At 40.9% G+C, this 20,739-nt stretch overlaps 1 protein-coding gene across 4 annotated transcripts in view; it reads left to right on the forward strand.

Moving 5' to 3' along the window:
* The first annotated feature begins 7,197 nt into the window (after positions 1–7,197).
* The window catches only part of TNC (tenascin C), a 148,115-nt gene continuing 134,573 nt past the window's right edge, over positions 7,198–20,739 (forward strand). The window contains exon 1 of one of the 4 annotated variants that reach the window (XM_063936913.1): positions 7,198–7,443. The gene's annotated coding sequence lies outside the window, so the exon portion shown is untranslated. The remainder of the gene's footprint in view (positions 7,444–20,739) is intronic. The other 3 variants (XM_063936914.1, XM_063936915.1, XM_063936916.1) reach the window with 3 other exon arrangements.

Below are 20,739 nucleotides of genomic sequence, written 5' to 3' on the forward strand. Positions count from 1 at the left end.
CGTTCCATTGGTTGAGCTGCCTTCGGCCAGACGCCTGTCTGAATTATTTATGCTGCATGTTGTGCGCCTCCACGGGTTGCCACTTGATGTGGTCTCTGACCGCGGATCCCAGTTTGTGGCCAAATTCTGGAGGGCATTTTGTTCCGATCTCCAGATTTCTGTCAGCTTGTTGTCAGGCTACCATCTGCAGTCTAATGGGCAGACTGAAAGGGTGAACCAGTCCTTGGAGCAGTTCCTCAGGTGTTATGTCTCCAAGTGTCAGACTGACTGGGTTGCTCATCTGTTCATGGCGGAGTTTGCCAATAACAACGCGGCTCACTCTGCTACAGGGATCTCTCCCTTCCTTTGTGTGTATGGGCATCATCCTAAGGCCAATTCTTTTGACCCCCAGGACTCCACGCCTGGTGGTTCCTCTGTGGTTTCGGTCCTTAGAGGTATTTGAAGGAAAGTGAAGAAAGCCCTTGTGTCTGTGTCATTAGTGACCAAAAGGGTTTTTGATAAGCGGAAAAGACCCTGCAGCTTCAAATTAGGAGACTTTGTCTGGTTGTCTACCAAGAATTTGAAGTTGAGACAGCCATCTCATAAGTTAGGCCCCCGGTTCATCGGTCCTTATAAGATCACTAGGGTTATCAATCCGGTGGCATTTCAGTTAGATCTGCCCCGTTCTTTGGGTATCAATAAAACATTTCATTGTTCCCTTTTAAAACGGGTGATTAGTGATCCTTCTTCCAGTGGAAGACCTTCCCCTCTTCTGATACGTGGCCAGAGGGAGTTTGTTGTTGAAAGGATTCTTGACTCCAAGATGGTTCGGGGTCGGCTGTGATTTTTGGTGCACTGGAAGGGGTATGGCCCGGATGAGCGGTCGTGGGTGCGCAGTTGTGATCTTCATGCCCCCAGACTGTTACGCTCTTTCTTCTCGCAGTTCCCCGATAAACCCGGTGGTAGGGGTTCTTTGACCCCTCGTCAGAGGGGGGTACTGTTAGGGTCTCCTGCTCTGTGCTGCCACGTCGTCATGGCAACCGGGAGACAAGTGCTAGCGGAGTAACCTGAGCGTAGCTGATACTCCGGTTTGGGTCTTTTGCTGTGCAATGGTTACAGGCTCTGTGCACGGCAGGGGATCCGGTGCTGGTTTTTGTGCTCACAGTCTGTGAGGTCTGAGTGGGGCGTGGACAGCACCTGCTATATAAACCCTCTTCTCAGGTTAAGCAGATGCTGCTGAATCTTTGTTGGTTAGTCAGTTCCTGAAAGCTAGCTAGTACTGTGTAAACTTTGTATTTGTTTGTTGCTTACTGCAAATAGGCCTTGGGATTTGGTATTACACTCTGCCAATTCAGACCTAGCAGTAAGACTGGAGTCAGTCGTTTAACCTGCTGGGGTTCTTTTGCTACTCTGTGAACCTAGCAAGTTTGCAGCTGTATTCTCAGACTTGCCTGCCAAAATCCTTTCTCACTGTGCAAGGTGTTCAGGTGTCAGTTTAGTGGCAGTAAGCTGAACCAGTGCACTGCAAGTGAGGACTAGGATTGTGGAGACTCTCCTTGTGTCTATTATTCCATCTCTGACCAAGGAGTTTACTGCCACACCCGTTGGTAACCCTTTAGGGTTTTGCTGTTGCCCTTAGCAACAGCATTTCGGGTTCTCTACGTATTAAATCACAACATCTCGCTTCTTTCCATCTGAGCATTCCTAATACTAGGGAGACACCCAGTTTCTTAGCCTTTGGGCTTCTCTTCACTTTGTGGTTATTTTGTTACCCTATCACCTTCTATGTATGTAATGTCATATTCCCCAGTCTGTCTGTGAGTTCATTTGTTTTGCATCCCTCTCCGTTCAGACACCAGTACATTCCTGCTGGCACTGGTGTGCATAACACACCAAGATAGAACTGTGGTTCCATTGCTGTCTTTACAAGATTCTAGAGGACTTTTCCGGTAATTCACCAATCCGGCTTTATTTCCAAGCCTTCCAAGCCTTTTGTGGACCAGGATACCTGCCACAATTGCATGGAGTTCAGCTGCTTTCAGGCACCATCGCTATGGATCCTCATATAGGAACACAAGGCTGGTAACATTGGACATTTTGACATCTTTAAGTCCTCATGTGTGAATCTGACTAATCTATCAGGAACACGGTCATAAGGTGTTGCAAAAACAACAGCAGTATATAGTACATTTTTTTCCTTATCCCCATTTGTCAATGGACATTATATTCTCATGTGAGATTTGTTAGCTTCATTTTCATTTTATCTTAATCTTATCTTTTTAACACCAATATAATAAATGTGTTCAGGAATTTGAATCTAGCGCTGTTTTCCTTTTCTTTTACTTCATGTATATGTAGGGAGACTGACTATCTCCCTTATACAGCAGCTAGGAAAACACCCCATTCTAGCGCCCGACAATATACTTTGGTATACCCATTTTTGCAGTTGACCCAGTGGTGCAGCCACAACAACCTTGAGCTCAACCCTCTCAAAACTGTCAAGATGATAGTGGACTTCAGGAAAAAGTCAGCTAGTGCACCTCCACTAACGGTTGCTGACAGTGTGGTATCGCTAGTGGACTCCTTCAAGTTTCTAGGGGCCACAATCTCCTGGGACCTTAAATGGGGATCCAGTGCTGACGCCACTGTCGGGAAAGTGCAGCAAAGGTTGTTCTTCCTCAGGCAACTAAGGAAGTTCAACATCTCACAGAAGCTTCTGCTCTTCTTCTACTCCGTGATTGTGGAGTCGGTACTATGCTCCTCGATACTGGTGAGGTACAGCTCTGCCAGCGTGAGGGACAGTTTCAGGCTCCAAAAGGTGGTCAGATCATCGGGTCCAACCTTCCCTCAGTCCAGGACCTGTACCTGTCCAGAGCTAAAAAGCGGGCAACAAAAATAGTAAAGGACTAGCTACACCCCGTCAACAGCATGTTTAACTTGCTTCCTTCAGGCAGGCGTTACAGGGCCGTCCCCGCCAGGTCCACCAGAAGCCTCAAAAGTTTCTTTCCCCAAGCAGTCCACCTGCTGAACTCCTGAACATTGTCTGACTAGACGTACATGTAACTCACTTGTGTCCCTACGGTATTCCTATCTGTATGACTTTTCTTGCCCCCCCCCACACCTGCTTATCTGTTACCTACTTGGCTGTTGTATGTCAAACAGAAGACAACTTCCTAGTATACGCAAGTATACCTGGCCAATAAAGTTGATTCTGATTCTGAACTTTCAATCACATGGGACTTTTTCCTCCAACGGTGAACGTGTGGTGATAACCTTTCCTGAGACTGTTCTGCCAGTCCTAAGAAGTACTAACTGTCCGCCTTCATTTGCCATAGGCCCAGTATGTAATGAATAGCAACAGGCAAGGTCCATTATGATTGCTATTACAGCATATGGTGACTAGGAGCTCTTTAATATTTTTATGTTCTTTTAATTGTGTAATGTTTTTATACCTCATTTATGTATTAAATTTATGAATTTTTTCTTGACAATGAATCTGGTTCAATTAGCCAGCGCTGCTTTGCTATTTACAGTATTGTACATGTGTCTGGCTTTTCTGCCATTAACTCATTTTAAAAAATTTTGTGATGAACTTTAGGACAGATAATCATTTGAATCATAATAATAATTTGCTATTGTGTACGCAATAAATTGGATGTTCCCAAGATTGTTTCTTCTCTCTGAAGATGTGTCAGATTGTGAGTAAATCATTTAGAGTAGGTGTGTATCTAGCATTAGTCTCAACCTTCTTGGCTGCTGGGACTATCAGAGTATGTACTATTATCCCTTAAGTTACACAATTGGGTGGAACATTTTTATATGAACAGAATCAAGATTTCTATTCATAACACTTTCTTGTACACAGGGACATAATTGGAAATGTGAGCCTTGTAGCAACAAGTTGAAGGAGCTCCCAAAGGGGTGATATTTATCAAATCTTGGAAAGAGATAAAGGGGAGAGAGATAAAGTACCAATCAATCAGCTTCTGTCATTTTACAGGCTATGCTACAAAAATGACAGTTAGGAACTCATTTGTACTTTATCTCTCCAATATTTGATAAATCTCCCCAAAAATGTTCTAAAGAGGAACATTAACCAAGGTTCCCAAAGATGGCATGCCTAGTACTGCTTGACTTCTTCTCCTCTCCTGTAAATATATGCTGTATATGGATGGGCAGAAATTGTATCATTGCTACCCACTTTGTTAAATAGTAAGTATTTGTTATACAGGAGGTGATTCTTATACAGGAAATTCCTCTGCAGCCATTGGCCCTTATTCCGAGTTGTTCGCTCGCTAGCTGCTTTTAGCAGCATTGCAAACCCTAGGCCGCGGGCCTCTGGGAGTGTATCTTAGCTTAGCAGAATAGTGAACGAAAGATTATCAGAATTGCTACTAAATAAATCCTTGCAGTTTCTGAGTAGCTCCAGACCTACTCCTACATTGCGATCACCTCAGTCCGTTTAGTTCCTGCTTTGATGTCACAAACAGGCCCTGCGTTCGGCCAGCCACTCCCCCGTTTCTCCAGCCACTCCTGCGTTTTTACCTGGCACGCCTGCGTTTTTTAGCACACTCCCTGAAAACGGCCAGTTTCCGCCCAGAAACACCCACTTCCTGTTAATCACACTACGATCACTCGAGCGATGAAAAAACGTCGCACGAGCTTGTGCAAGTTTTGTGTTAAATTACGCATGCGCATTTTCCACCTAATCGCTCCTTTGCGAAAAATGGCAACGAGCGAACAACTCGGAATGACCACCATTGTTCACTATGATTGAAGTGAAAACACACCTCTGCAGCTCTCCAGAGTCCTGCAGTGATTTGCACGCAGACCACTTTACATCTCCCTTCCACTTGTAATATACTCCCTTTGTATTGTGCTCGACATAATCCTCTTCAATGGAAGGAAGTAGTGACATACAGTATAGAAACATAGAATTTGATGGCAGATAAGAACTGTTTGACCCACTACTCTGCATTGAGAGGCACTTACAGTTGGACCACTTGCTGTATTCTGACACTCACTCAGTCTGATGTCTGAATTACAATCCCTGTCCACTCCCGGGGTCATAGAATGCTCAGGATGGCCTGGATACCAGGAGGGGACGTGACCAAATCGGGGAGACTTGCAATGACTCCTCCCCCTCAAATTGTAACAATATAGTGGGGTACATTTACTAAGATGGGAGTTCTATTTAAGATGGGATGTTGCCCATAGCAACCAGATTCTACTTCTCATTCATCTAGCATCTTCTAGAAGATAATACCTGGAATCTAATAGGTTGCTATGGGCAACATCCCATCTTAAATAGAATTCCCATCTTAGTAAATTTACCCCAGTATGTGCTGCACCACACACTCAGAATAGGGGCAGCTCTAGTCGCATGCTTGTAACACTTCACCTCTATGCCCACTATCTGCCACTGGCCATGTCTGTATAGCAGCGCAGCCAAAGCAGCACATCAGCAGAGAGAGGAAATTGCTATCACTGAGCAGAAGCAGTCTCCTCTCTCCCACTGCTGATGTGCCGCTGCAGCTGCAATGCTATACAGACACAGCCAATGGAAGTTAGTGGATGGGGAGTATAAGTGTTACTGGAGGGGGCGATCACTGAATCAGACACCAGCCAGGACTCCTCCACCAGCGTAGGTCCGTGTAAGTATTATCCCGCTCCCCCCTATCTCGGATCCTCTGTCTGCTCTGCAATGCATGAAAGGATGTGTTTACAAAAAGGTTACACAATTGACATTGAGACACCCATGAGACCTTAAGCTTGCTGAGGCCATAGAACCTATACCAAACTTTCATAGGGAATGCATAGGGTTGGCCGGGAGATGGGTTGCCAGCTGTCACTATATCAACATTGGCAATCTGTCTGTCAGAATCCCAGCAGCGATGCAGCGATTCCCCTTGCAGGCTTGCTGTGCTCACCCCACTTCGGGCCCAGTGGCTTGCTAAGATCACCACAGGTTATGTTCACAATCAGTTGGTGGTGTGGACCCACCAGCCGAGTGGGAATAACGTGTGTTATTCGGGATTCCATCGGTTGTCATTTCACTGGCTGTTAGGATTCCGGCATCGGTCTTCTGATAACCAGGATACCGACAGCCGGTATATTAACTGCACCCCTTTCATAGGTTTCTAATAATGGAGCTTGGATAATAGTAAAATAAGCATTGAAAGTTATACCCCAGACATGAGTATCCTGCAAAAATAAATATGAGAGCAAAACAGTGTTATATGCTGATGCAGGTACAAATGGGATATAAATAATAAAACATAACTAATCTGTAATATTGCTTTAAACCCTCCTAAAGAGAATATTGGTGCTCCCATCTATTGGTACCAAGCCTGAAGACAGCTCCATCTCGCTCTGTCACCAAAGTACTGTAACTTTATATCTGCCAGACGCGGGGGGTATAGATGATGTCTATGACACACCCACTGATCCTGGAATACCAGCCATCCATAACAGATTGTTAGATAATGACATGAATAAAAAGAGTAACAAACAAACACTCAGTCTCCTGCCATCTGTTCTTATGTTACACTAGTGAGAACAGACTACATATGTGGTACAATTTATTTTGGCTTCTTCTATCTAAGAAACAGGATACCCAGAATAAAGGGACCAGCAGGCGCTCAGTAAGTAATGTATGTATGTAGTATATTATATATGACAGGTTTTTCCATTGCAGGTTTTATAATACAATTTATAGCAGACAAGTCTTCACAACTGTTGTCCTTTGTACAAACTGCATATAACATGTATGTTGTATGTTCAAATAACTGTACAATGAGTTATATTTCAATGAGACAATGCACCATCTGTATATGTTAGTGGAAGACTAACTTTTTCCCAGGGTAGAATGTGGTGATAGCATACTTGCATTTAGAGTAACATAATTGCTGTGAATCACTAGCTGAGAAGAACAAAGGCTATAGGAATTTGATATAAAAATAAATAAAAAAAAATATTTTAAAAAAATTAGACTAGACAGATGTAGAATAGCTAAGTGATTTAATCAAGGAAATATATTACTCCTCTGTGTGACTTTTCCACAGCTGAGTCATTTACATGTCTTACGTGAAGCTGAATTTGCTGTATCCTTACATGGTAAACTGCAAATACCTTTTGCATGTCTGTCCCACACTGGAAAGCATATGCAGTTCCAAAGAGAAGCTGTTCCTTTAATAAAGAAGGAAAGCCTGCCTTGAGGCATCCCATTACAAAGAAATGAGCGACGCACTAGGACTGGCAGCCTAACTATATAAAGCTTGAGCTGACTGCATGTGCTCAGCACTCACAGTCTTCTTACCAAGCATCCTTCTAATTCAAGCACCTCACTCCTGTATGAAACTTTTTCCAGAGGACAGTCCAGTAGGAGATAAACTGTCTTTCATTCCCTACATCCATCCAATGGATGCTCTTCATGTTTGGATGTGATATACTGCAGTGTTCAAGGTAAGCCACTTCAGACAACCTCACATGTTTGAATGAAAACTATTTCCAGATTGAAGTACAGTAACTTCATTTTAATTCAGACAATGTTATTTTTTAATTAGCATCATCTTTTATTACACACTGTTAATTATTTATACACAGAATATATTTTACCTTAGAAAAAGTAAAATCTAATGATTGTAATGTCATAATACATTTGTTATCTAGCATCTATCTTTATTTTTTTTTTTAAGTATCATTTAATATTTACAAGTTCTTTTTTTTATCTTGTTTCCAGTAACTTTATGTGATTAGAATTTTGCCCAGTTCTTCATGCTGTACATCTTTTAAAAGTCAATGCATTGTTATTATAAGTTAGACAATGGAAAATGTAAACTGATGCACTTTTATACAGTGCTAGCTTATTGCATATACCGTACCCGAGGCATAGCTGCTATTTATTTCAAGTCTCTTTGAAATTACTTTCATTAAAATTATTGGTTTGAGAGTTTTGAGAAAGGACATTATTCCTTTGCTCTGGACTCAGCAGAAGCCCTTTTACAGAAACAGGAGGGTAGCACTAATGCCTCTTGCAAGGCTGGCATTTAGATAAAAGATCAGTCACACTGGGGAGTGAAGTGGCTGAATGGCTGCAGTACAACTGGCTGATATGAATGACATTTTACGAATAAAGCCTCTGTACTTACCTTCTTCATTACAGCTACTTGGTACAAATATGTCTTTTGCTGTGTTTGCCAAGTAACAATGATGTCAACCACATGAAACAACTTGTGAAGTTAATTGATGTTTTGCATGATTCTGTAGTTGATAATTTAATATATCTCAGCACCATTAGATGACAACACTGTTGTGAATGTGTGAGGTTTCATTTATTTTTTCAGAGATTAACTTGATAGCCCTGGGGCTACTTTGCATAGGTCCTAAACTGCTACAATAAAATAAAGTGTTCAGCTACTGTACTTGATGTGCTTTTAGAGTATGGAAAAAATTACCTTGGTGATTAAGTGACTTCTGTTTCTCTCCTGCTGCTAAGGTCCTGAAATAAACTTCTTCCAATATTCCCACTGTATGTAAACTTCCTACAAAGTTTAACAACGAGGAGTCCAAAACCAGTTATCATGTGGAAAGACTGTCTTAATGGACACATATTGTATTACATTTAAATACTTGTTCAAATAATGTGTTTCTAGGATTTTGCCAACAAACTTTACAATGACCAGAAACTGAAAAGAATTTACTATCACACTCAATTCACTCATCACTTCTGCTTCTGTCTCCGTGCTTCTGTGTCTGTGAATGTCCTTGTTACAACTGACTGGCCACTCAATGAAATGCAGAAAATTATCCTTGGGGTATTTATCAAGGCTCAGAGAGAGATAAAATTGTGAAAGATAAAGTACCATTCATTCAGCTTCTGCCTTATGCTATTACTTTATCTCTCACAATTTTATCTCTCTTTAAGCTTTGATAAATACACCCCCACCCCCCACTTAGCATCTATTTTTTTTCACAACTGCTTCAACTAAATTTGAGGGTCAGTAATATAATGTACATATCACATTTATAGAGGCTTATCTCAAGCCTCTGAAGTAAATGAGTACCTCTACATTGCAGGCTGTGGTACTTTGTGCTGAATATTTAGATCTGTTGATGCCATTATCACTTTTAAGCTACAGTTTCCTTTCCCATAAAACAAAAAGAGAACATGTGATTTTATAGCATTTTAAAGGGTTCGGTCTATCCAAGACTAACTAAACCATAGTGTGATCAGGAAACTTGTTTGAGCCATACAAACCATAATGAGCATCCTAATAATTATGCTCTACTCTTTCCTTTCATTCTGTTATTGTAAGACATCTTTTGAAATACATGCATGCTAAAAAGGAAAGATAGACAGTTCACATCTGACAAAAATAAGTTTTAAAAATGTGAGATATTTTTTCCCAGGCTGGGTAATGTGAGTGACAAAGCAAAAAGGAATGCATAAACTAATTTAGGTCAATGAACTATTAACCAAATTAAGCATTAAAAACAATTCACCTATAAATTAACTTTAAAGTCCAAGGGTGACATTCAATTGGTGTGGAGCAGTAATGGCTGATTGGAGTGAATCCTTGCCAGGGGCAGTGTTGGAATGGGGATATGATGAATCCACCAGAGTAATTTTCTATAAGGTCTTAACGTTCAATTTGGTGTGATGAAAACCATATGGCAGATGTTATTTAGAGGTAGCTGCACTTTAGTTCAGCTCTGTGCTCAGCCTCCCACATAATCTTATTCTCAGAACTATAAACCATAAAGCCCACATAAAGTGCGTGTAAGCTGTACCTGAAACAGCATGTCCAAAGAGTGTGACTATGACAAAAGCAACATTGTTTTGAGGATCAAGCATGCTACCATCTCTGTTCATCTGCTGGACCCAGTGAGCTCCACTGTCATTGCTGTTACCATCTCTGTTCTGCTTCTGGTTCCATTAAGAACATGGGCCTTAAGCAGAGGGAGTAATATTCCATTTAGGATTACATATGTATCTTGTATAATTTTCCTCTACATATGCCCATATCAAAAGGCACTCACTTACAGTACGTGACTGTGAAGATTAACTCTAATCCATTGCCTCATCTTCTGCCTCAACTATTTCAGCCTCTTCCTATCTGGCTCTGTCCCATATCCGAAATGTTCATTGTCTCTTCTTCTACCTCAATTACTCAAAACTCCTCCTATCTGGCACTGTCCTACAACTCTTATGTTCCATTGTCTCATCTTCTACTCAACTACCACAGCATCCTCCTATCTAGCTCTGTCCCACACCTACTTATGACAAACCTTCTACAACAATCAGTTTCCAATACCAGGATTCTTGGTTTCACCCTTAACTCCTCACTCTGCTTTATACCTCACATCCAATCCTTAAGAGTCCTGGCTGTCTCCATCTTCAACATATTGCTAGAATGGTCCCCATTTTTACTTTCAACCAAAATGCATTCATTTTTCTATAACACCTAGCCTCTACTACTGCAAACCACCTGGTAGTCCCATCTAAATTCCATCCCAAATTCTACCCTTCTCCCACAGACTATGCTATGCCAATCTGTAATCCCTCTCAGCCATTGATGCAATCATTACAGAAGTTAGTCTGAAACTGAACACAGATTTAGCTCTAAATCAGTGGTTCCCAAACTCGGTCCTCAAGGACCCTCAACAGTTCATGTTTTTCAGGTCATCTAGCAGATGCACAGGTGTATTCATTACTCAGTGACACATTTTAAAAGATCCACAGGTGGAGTTAATTATTTCACTTGTGACTCTGTGAGGAGACCTGGAAAATGTGAACTGTTGTTGGTCCTTGAATACCGATCTTGGGAACCACTGCTCAAAATGAACAGTATAGGGAACAAAAACTTTCGACACCTGATTGGACAGGATGGGGGATAACTGACAAGTCATCACAATTAAATGCTTTAGAAGAATATCCCCCAAATATTTTTCTCCAAGTGCACAGGTTCAGTAGATAAGAGTACCATGCCATATAATTTTAGTACCTTATCATCCACTCTATACCTTTTGTGGTTGAAACTGTATGTTTTTATTTATTTTAACATGCAATCAGTCCAAGACAGAAATCATGATCTTATTGGAATCATTTTCATATACCCTGATTAAGTTTTCTTGTCAGCATATTTTTTTTTAAATATGTTCATAATAAGATGACATTTTCACCATTTCTTTTTTAGACATCACAGTGCATATGCAGTGCTATTCAAAACTTGGAAAAAAATGTAAAGTAGATTCATAATTGTTCAAATATTCCAAGATGGTCTGTAATGTAATCTTGTGCCAAGCATATTCAAATACACGTTAAGCTTGATATTACAAGGGTCTTGTAGTAAACATTGAGATCATCTCCACAAGGTCCATGTAAAGTAGACAATAACCACAAGGCTACTTTATCATTTGTTAATGTCCTACTTGCTTGAATGAACGGAATTGATAAGGTCTATGTTCTTTTTCAGCCCATGCTATAATATTCCACTCAGTACACTGCATAATACCATTATTTAAAATTCTATTGTCTAATTTTTTGACTTTGCTCTAATCTCTATTTATACTGTATCAAAGCACTCTTATTTTTGCAATATTGTACATGTATTGTTGTTTTGTAAGATACTAGAGAGCAGCAAAGATCTTATATGATCCCAGGTAAAGAAAAAATAACCAAATGGTTGCTATTTTATTCCCATAGGGTAAACTAAATTACCCATAAACTCTCTCATGTTATCAGATAGCTCAATATGTCTCCACCATATTGATATAATGTAGGTTGCATCTACTGGTTTAGGTAGTGATTAGACATCCAAGGGGTCATCATTTTACTAATAAGAGGTGAATAAAGTTCACCAGGGCCAGGAGAAAATATCATAATTGACAACAGAATTCTTGATAATGAGCCAGAATGTGCTCCTACACTTGCCTCTTCAGTAGAACCCAGAAGCAAAAGTTACAGGATGAGCAGAAGATCACCCTCTCAGTTATGGAAAGGGAACATATTTCACACTCACTGGGAAAGGAAAACACAACAGCTCTATGACTGTTCGATTTCCTGTAGTTGGACATAACTGTTATGACTATGGCTACCCGAGAGCGGTAATAATTATAGAAGAGTTATGTCCATTTCAGCTAAAGGTTTAAATATGCTTATACATTGGCAGTTTCGACAGCATTAAATGACATGGCCATTTGGCATGGAAACCAAGCTAGCAGGTTTATGTCTCCATTGATCTCACCCGTAGTGCCAAGATGTTGTCATCATTTGACTCTATCTTTCATCAGGCTTGAATTTAATCTGATTTAAGGTGATTGGAATACTCAACCATTTTAGGCTAAAACACATCTGATGGGACCAGTTTAGCTAAAATGACAGTATCGCTCACTAAGTTGCTGATTGTATAGGTGATTTTAGACCTTTCACAAAGGTATAAATGTTACTTCAATAGTCTGGGAATAGAGTATCCCTTTTACAAATGCCCTATAAGAAGGGTCACTTCTGGAACTGTTAAAACTATGATTGCATATTAGAGTTAATTCATGTAATCAGAATATAAGATTTCCTTTCAAAGAAATTCCTGTCTAGTCTAGTCAGTATGTAAGCACACACAGAAAAATACTGTAAATGTAAAAGGTGAATGTAAAATTATGGCACATTATTGTCATGAGTTATATAATACATACAACAAACAAGTGACCAATATAACCAAGCTGCCAAAAACATTTGGCAAACTACAGCTTTATGTAAAAACTTATAGTAATTTGGCCAATTACACTTAGGATGGAAGAGAGTGACAATATAAATGATTGACAATCCCTACAGCCCTCATTTGACTCTTCCTCCCTCTTCCTTTCTCCCTTTCAAGCATATTTGGTCTCTTTTAGCTAACCAATTCACCATCTTATATCAATGGTGACTCCCTTTACTTTGTCTTCTCACACCTCTTTACTGTCTCCAACTTCAATAACTCCCTCCTCTAACTCTCTGACTGTCACCTCTTCCAGCATTACTGTCCCCACTATCTATTGCCCTACAACTACCACCCTGAGTGGTATATAGATAAATGCTTTTGATGACCACAGTTTCTTCTCCTCTCTATACTCTAGATGTACCTTTCCATTATCACTCTCTTCTACTCTGACCCTTGCCGTTTTTCTCATCGACCATGCCCTACCTACAGCCATTAACTCTACTGCCTCAGCTTCCTCCACGAATCTGTGACATTCTCCTCCTAAATCTGGTACTTTACTTTTACCCACTTTCTCCAAAGGAACTCTACTTCTGCTGATCATCTCTGGAAAAAATTGCACTCTCTTGTCAACTTTCTCAGTTGCAAACTCATTCTAAACTCTGCTTTCTCACTCGATAAACAGTCCTAATTCAAGACCCTCATCCCTTCCCAGTCAACCAATGCTGCCTCTTGTCTACCTTTAACTCCCCTCCTCTTCAGTCCTCTTGATTTTCCTATCCACTTTACCTTATCTACTGTACCATGACCTCAAGTTCCAACTAAAATTCTTGTCTCCACACTGGAGATGGCAACCTTGTACTCCTCCTCCCCTATCATTGAGGTTCAATCCCCCTCTTTCTCTTTGCCTCTCTATCTTCAACCTGCCAACTTTTACTTCCTCCAACACCCATCCTTTGGTCTCTATTTGAAGAATGCTCCCATACTCCCCAACTGGTCAACTTATTTTTCTCCTTTCATACCTTTCAAGCACACCATGGTCTCCCTTATTCTTAAGAAACACTAATTTCACTCTTCCTCCCTCTCCACCCTTGGTTAGTCTACAAATATCTCACTACTTTTCTCACACACACACCCCTTCCCCCACCCCATCAACTCAGTCTGACCTTTGGTCTTATCATTACACCAAACTGCCTTCACCACCTCCTGCAAACTCTCTACTCCATCAAGGCTTGTGTCTCTGGATTCACACCCTACTTGTTCAACCCCTCGTTCTCAATATCTACACCCACCTCCATTCCCCTTCCCTTTTAAGTTGTGTTACACCAGGGTTCTGTCTTTGGCCTCCTTCTCTTCTCCCTCTACACCACTTCTTTTGTGAACTTATCCGTTCCTTTGGCCCCTGAGTCCCAATTTTACCTCTCTTTGTCCTCTCATGTCAGTAATTTCCTCCTTGAAATCACAATGCTTTCTGAAACTCAATATTTCAGTAACACTTCATCTTTCCCACAGCCAAAGTTCTGAGATCTAGATGTCACCCTTGACTCTGCTCTATACTTCTTCCCAAATATTTAGTCCCATTCAACATAATTCCATTTCCACCTCAACAATATTTACAGAATCAGGGCACACTAGAAAACACTACAACTATTATTCCTGCATACTGTGTCCACCCATATCCCATATAGATTTTAAGATAATGTCTTCTTTACATAATTATGCCAACTGAACACTGTAATAATATATTTATGTGACATTGTAAACTTGTTTCTACTAGTCTGTAATCATGTACCTCATTGTCAGTTTTATTCAACTTGTATGACTTAGGAAACCGTTGTCGCATATTGAAAGATACTAATAACTTAAAAGAAATGTTACTCTAACCAAGAATGTCAGACCTAATTATTGGTGAGGAACTGTAGCTAGCCAATTATGGGCTCCATTCCTCTTTCCTATTATGAAATATACTTAAGAGCATAAAATAGTGCACAATCTTAGGTAAAGTGAACATTTAATAATTCCACTGTTGGGGCAGTGTTCTAGTATGTGTGTCTTTATTGATTTATGTATTTCGATAATATTCTCCTTTTATGAATATAAAATAGATTACCTCTGCAAGGTACAATACAATGTATAGTAAAATATACAGTATATACTACAAAAAAGTATCATCATCATCATCATTGTCATCGTAATCATCATCATCATCATCATCATCATCATCACTTATTTGTAGTGTATCCTAAAATTCTACAGCACCAGAAAGTCAGTTATAAATCATACCAATGCAAACAATGACACATTAATCAAAACAAGTACATACTTCAGTTAATACAGCAATGTAAAACTACTGCATTAACACAGGTACTCTGTGGTGTAAAACTCCCCCAAAGATAAAGACTCACTAGATATGCAAATTTCACATTTTGCTGAACTTCTAGTAGATAAATAGACTTTGGACGATGGTGGTCAATTTATTTATAGCAAAACTGTGGGGTACATTTGCGGTACTTGTCAAAGATTCTGGATGTGGGATTTAGAGGACAGTAATATTAAGTGCAAACTAAGAGTATTTTGCACTTAATATTATTGCCCTTTTAAATCCTGTGACCAGAACATCTGAGAAACAACAGCTTTTTTATATCACTATTAGTAAATAAACCCTTAAATGAATGAGTTTAATGGTTGATGGAATAGTATTAAAATTTTAGCTTAGTAAAAGTCTTTAAAACATAGCACTTGCATCGTTTCATTTGTACACACATTCTAATCCACTTTACTACTGCTCTAGAGAACACTTTATATAAATTGGATCAATTTATACAAATGCCTACTAAGGAATGAAAAGCAGTATTAACTTTATTTAAACAGCTGATCTGTCCACATATCTTGAAAATGCTTTGTAAACTCTGACAATGCTAAATTCCCTTGTCGTATAAACAACCCTTTATGAAGCTAAGAACACTGTACGCTGTTTACTTAAGAAGTACCGTAATGGTACGCTAGTTGCGTAACGATCGTTCAGCCGTAGGCGAGACGCTCAAGCGTCACGTTCGCTCATGGCCCAGCGATCACAGGACACGTTATTGGCTATGACTAGAGTAATGATTCGCTATGGCGTAGCGGACGCTCGAGACCACGAGGAGATCACCAGCGGCGCAGACGCTCACAACGCTATACCTTTATGTCTAAACCTTATACCAAAGAAATACACAGAATACCTTAATGTGAATACAGGGTGTAAGTGCAACCTTGTGTAACCTGACTAACTACAAAGCTGCTTGAGCGTCACCGACGCTCAAGTGAACACTTAACACTATAGAAAATACACAGATACTGGTTTAGGTTCCAAAGCCTATTAACTGTATTATATCTAGTATACTTGTAAAAAGGGGATAACAGTACAAATGATACACTACAATATAACAGAGACTTCCTAACCAAAATACAATACTATCTAATACAATACAATACTAGTCTAGGGGAGATACGAGAGAAAGAGAAGGGAAAGAGAGAGAGAGAGACGGAGAGAGATGAGAGAAATTGGCTCACAGAAAGACAATGATAACGGAGAGAAACTTACGCACAAGGGTAAACGATCGCATGCGCCTGGACATCCAGCACCCGATTTTCAGCAATGAGAACCGTTGAAGAGTGAGCGCTGGATGTGGTCGGCCTGCCTATTTATGCCCCACACACAATGCAATCCTACAGTCCCTACAATCCCATTGTCCATTGGACGTCGGAATTCGGCCCTGCATCATAACAAAAGGTCATAGGTTGATTCATACAGGTGGGCTGTGACGATTTCAAACAGCTCAGGTGGGTGGGGAACTAGGTTTCCCGCCGCATACCTGAGTATGAGTAAATAGTAGAAATGGACATAAACTTCTTATGTCCATAACTATTCGCACGAGCGATTAATACGCTCCAAACCAACACCGGAATATTGCTAATTAAATACTCTTCCGATGGGTACCAAACACTGCTGTATGATTCCTGTTAGACCCTTCGTACGATACAAAGAGGGATTCCTTAGCTCAGGGACCTTCTATATTAACCAAACTTTCAGAAACTATCAAAGGGATCATGATCTATAAACTACATTAATTGTGAAAATATGTAACGAATGAGTCGCACGCTACGACTACATAAACTCTACCGTAAATACGCATACCGCGCCTGCGAGTGCACGCTATTGCGGGTATGCGCCTTCACGGGAGAGCGTACGCATGCGCAGCACGGACCAGTGTGCGGTGCAAATATGGCAACGTGCATAGAGACATTTTTCTGACTTTGACAGTCCACCCTTTGGCAGTCAATAATAACTGCCACAAAACATTTAAGGAGAAAAATGCAAGTCAGGGGTTAATTGATTTCCATGGTTGGGTAAGGGAGGAGAGAGGAGAAGGTGTGAAGAGGGTATGACCTAGTGAGATAGCAGAAGCATGTGTGTATGAATCCATGTTTGGGGGGTCATGTATCATCGTGCCGTACGTGTTGTAAATCAAGCTTCGAGGTATTGCGAAGTATACATTTGAATTCCTTCTTATCCTGTGGTACAGGTCTGTGGATGGGCTGTCAAACTTTACCGAGCTCTTTTCGGATTTTGAACAAAATGGGGAGCACATTTTAGTTGATGATACATGAATGGGGGAGGTATGTGGTTGCTGATATCTGTGCCTGTATTCCCTATCGTCTATGTGTGTCATTACCTGAGGGTTGTAGAGATGAAGATAAAGAACACTTATGGAAAATGCAATGATATTCTATGTCAGGGAAATGTACATCTGTCGTCGAAGTTGTGTTCGGTATCTGTTGAGAGTCGTCTTCTTTGCGCTGTATTGCTCCTTGGGCATGAGCAAATAGCTTTGTCTGAGCCATTAGATTTACAAAAAAAGTTGGGCTAGCGTGAGTTTAAAAGTACTAGGGAAACTGGGGATCCATGGCAAAGTTCATCAAGTGTCCATATTTAAAGTTGTCAAATCTTCTTCTTTGGTCAATCCGTTGTCTGTATACATCTCGTCTCGTCAGCTTCCTCGTCCAAGGGGGTCTTTGTATCTTGGAGAAAAGCAGAAAAACAGGTGAAAGAAACGGACCGTATAATCGCATTTTCATCACATCCTGGTTTCTATCATTGGGTCATAAATCAAATCCAGGTTAATTACGGTTTCCTCACTCCTCAAGCTCATCACTTTTGTACTTTGTTTGCACCTCATTAAAGCCTGCCCGCATCTAAATATCAATCCAATCGATATAACGACACCCAAGATACATAGTAGAAACTTTCCAACATCCATTATGACTCCTTGAGCCCAGTCCCCCAAACCGGAGAACCAATTTCGCGGGTTCAACCATGACACCCAACCAGTCAGCTCATTACCTACAGCAGCAAGGGTGAGATTGTGTTTTCGACGAAATTCCCACTTCAATTGGAGAATATCATCCATCTTTTGGTCTATGACCTCTACCGGATCCTCGGTGCTATTTGTGATATACGTGCAACACTTTATGCCGTACTGTGTTGCTAATGTAACACAATATCCGCCTGTTACTGCTGTAAGATAATTAAGAACCATCCTATGCTGAACTAGTTCTGTTTTATAAGCTTGAAGCTCTCTTCCAGTGTATCTAAACGTGTCATCATACATTTCAGTGATATTATCTAACAAATTGGCGAGTGCGGAAATGTATCTATAATTCATCACTCCCCGAGCGGTACGAGTGAAATCTAACGCTACCAGAACCTGAATCCCGGTGGATTCATGGATAAGATCAGAGGCCGGATGCTCTAACCTTTCTGACAGTTGTCTTTTAACTCGGTGCTCGTAATGAGTGTGAGTATAAGGAGCTTGGGCACCACGGTGTATGTCCTTCATTTTGTCATGTGTAACAGTCATCACTTCAGGCAATACTTTTCCAATATAACACAATCCTTCAGAGTTTGGGGCAAGCCACTTGTACGCCTTTCTCCCGCATATGAAATATGCGTCATCGGGGAGAACATATGGGACGGAGAAGGACATGATCATGTTACAAACCTTCCAGGTGAAATCTCCTGACCCTAATTCTTCCATCTGCTTAATGCACGTATCAGTTTGTACGATATGTGCACAGTATCCTGGTGATACCTCTCCAACTCTAGTAATCCTATTTCCTAAGGTATATCGATACCGAAAAGATTTTCCTCTACTGGCTATGTGGCGTACCAGCTCTGTATCTGTAGGCATTCTATCTGCTCTGTGTGAAAAGGTCATGGTAAGGTTGCTCCATGACACTTCCCAATTTCCCGGTTTTCTGGGATTGGAGATATTGAAACATAAGAGGGACCTATCCACATGGTATTGGTGGAGCTTCAAACTAGGAGGGCTGGAGATATTAAACCTCCGGTCCACCGGTCTCCCACCACTTAGCTCAAGTACCTCCCCTAACGTTAAAGGAAATGGTACTAGCCCTGATTTGCTGTGACCCTGAGGTACTTGAGAGCATACCCAACAATCTGTTTGGTTTAACACGTTACCCACTAAGGAGTGATAGTCACTCAATGGATGCCGGTCTATATGGATATTAAAACTAGATTGGCATTTCTTTATGCATCCATCTTCAACCAGATTATCACAGAGCCTACAGATACAATTTTCTTCAGCTAACAATCCATCACAATTTCTTCTATCGGATCGTTTTCTGATACTCGCCTTTGCTTGTTGGTTTGGTTGATCTTGGAAAACTACGCCTCCATCATCATAATCGGAACCCATTCCAGAACCTCTCTCGACCTCTATGGTACTCTCGCCGGAACAGACTGCTCTGGTCAACATCATGGTTAACATCAAAATCCGGATCACAGTCTCTTGGGGCAAGTCCATCTTTGAGGAGGAAATAGAGAAGAATGAGAAGGGGGAAAAAGAAATTTCAAGGAAGAGGGGATGGGAAGTGGGGAAAAACAATAAAAGGGAGAAGGGAGTCGACAACTGCTTTCGGTCTTCAAGGCTCAGGTGCCGCCTCAGTCCTCCTGGAACAGACACTCCAGTGATACAACCTCTACCGTCTGTTCCTTATCACGGGACTTCTCTGGATCAGCAACCTTTTTGCAGTGGGATGAATGGACCCAAGTCTCTCTCTCAGCCACCTTCAATGCTGTGGTGCTAGTCAATAAGACCTGGTATGGTCCTTCCCATCTATCAATAAGACAACCTGAGCGTAGAAAATTTCGTATCATTACATAATCCCCAGGTTCAATGTCATGACAATTACTATCTGGTAAATCAGGAATCATCAACTTCAGATTATCATTTTGATTCCTCAACTGCTTACTCATGTTAATCAAGTACTTTACAGTTACTTCATTGTTACATTTCAAATCATCCTGAGGGTTAATCATGACATGCGGTTGTCGACCAAACAAGATTTCAAAAGGAGACAGATTAAGAGGGGACCTGGGAGTGGTTCTGATGCTATACAAAACAATGGGTAAAGCTTCTGGCCACGTCAATCCTGTCTCTGCCATTACTTTACTCAATTTATTTTTAATAGTGCTGTTCACTCTTTCGACCTTCGCGCTCGCCTGTGGACGGTACGGAGTGTGCAGCTTGCTATCAATTCCCATCAACTTACACATTCCTTGAAAGACATCACCTGTAAAATGGGTACCCCTATCACTTTCAATGATTCTAGGGATACCATATCTACATACAAATTCCTGCACAATTTTCTTAGCTGTAAACATAGCGGTATTTGTAGCTGCTGGGAAAGCTTCGACCCAATTCGAGAAAACATCTATACAAACAAGTACATATTTCAAATTTCGACATGGGGGTAATTGAATGAAGTCAATTTGTATTACCTGGAAAGGGCCGCCGGCAGGTGGGATATGGGATGGTTCTGTAGGTATTGCTTTTCCAATATTCTTTCTCAGACAGGTAAGGCATGACATTGCTCTTTTACTCGCATGAGAGGAGAATCCTGGGGCGCACCAGTATGCTCTTACCAATTTGCACATCCCCTCCTTGCCTAGATGAGTCAGCCCGTGAGCTGCTTCAGCCAGACATGGAAGGTATGCCCT

This window comes from Pseudophryne corroboree, chromosome 8, assembly GCF_028390025.1.
Source record: "Pseudophryne corroboree isolate aPseCor3 chromosome 8, aPseCor3.hap2, whole genome shotgun sequence".
Taxonomy (NCBI): domain Eukaryota; kingdom Metazoa; phylum Chordata; class Amphibia; order Anura; family Myobatrachidae; genus Pseudophryne; species Pseudophryne corroboree.